Below are 906 nucleotides of genomic sequence, written 5' to 3'. Positions count from 1 at the left end.
AACTGCAGGTAAATGTATTGCATTGCTGCTTGTTTTGCTTAATTCTACCCCCCAAACCCCTTTCCCGAACATCCAAATTTCACGATATTCGACAAATGTTTTGAAACTGATTCGTGTTAGAAGTTGGTGGCATTTTGTGTCTCGACATATAATTTATTCAATTAGACATCTTGATATGACTTCGGATTCTTCACAGTTGAAAATTCACTTTCGATTGAATGCAAATCTCACGCTCGACGAAATTCCGCTAAGAAATTCATGACTTTTAAAGGATTCAGCGCTGTGAACAGGATTCGAACCTGTCTAGGGAGACCCCATTGGATTTCGAATCCAACGCCTTAACCTCTCGGCCATCACAGCTACAGACGAGCTGCCAATTTTCATAGTAAAAGAACTGAATTCATGAAATACGCAATTTGAAGAACAAATTGTCAAGACACAAAGATTTCGCCAAATCCTTTGCAGAGACCCAGATGAACGTTACCTTAGCAGATTGACAGGCTTTCACCGCAAACTAGATTCTGACACAGCTGAAGTTGTGGGAATGATTCTTGTCGAATTTTAGAGTCACGGATGTACACCACCTGAAGAGAGGATCATTGTTTCACGCGTCCGATCGACTTTGACTCAATTGCTCATCACCTGGTGCCAAAGTTTTTAATATTCATCAAAATATGGTATTAGAAATATTGATGCTAAGTCCATAAACACTAGCTACATTCGTAAAAAAAAATCGGAATTAGAAAGAATGCAGAACCAATTTACAGGAATGGATCCAGCAACAAATCCATAAGTTCTGACATCAGGTAATGAACTTGTGAGCACATGAGAGGAAGATTGATCGAAGATTTGGTACTTGAAATCGTCTTGACGCAATTATTTGCAAGATTTTTGCGGTTATTCTAG

General features: G+C 39.0%; 1 non-coding gene across 1 annotated transcript; it reads right to left on the bottom strand.

Moving 5' to 3' along the window:
* Window positions 1-278: 278 nt before the first annotated feature.
* On the bottom strand, window positions 279-360 carry trnas-cga (transfer RNA serine (anticodon CGA)). The gene has a single exon. It is a non-coding gene; the product is annotated as a tRNA-Ser (tRNA).
* Between the last annotated feature and the right edge of the window lie 546 nt (window positions 361-906).

The sequence above is a fragment of the Chiloscyllium punctatum genome, chromosome 18 (genome assembly GCF_047496795.1).
Source record: "Chiloscyllium punctatum isolate Juve2018m chromosome 18, sChiPun1.3, whole genome shotgun sequence".
Classification (NCBI taxonomy): Eukaryota; Metazoa; Chordata; class Chondrichthyes; order Orectolobiformes; family Hemiscylliidae; genus Chiloscyllium; species Chiloscyllium punctatum.
Note: the sequence above shows the minus strand (reverse complement) of the source record. Positions and strands in the feature narration are given on the sequence as shown.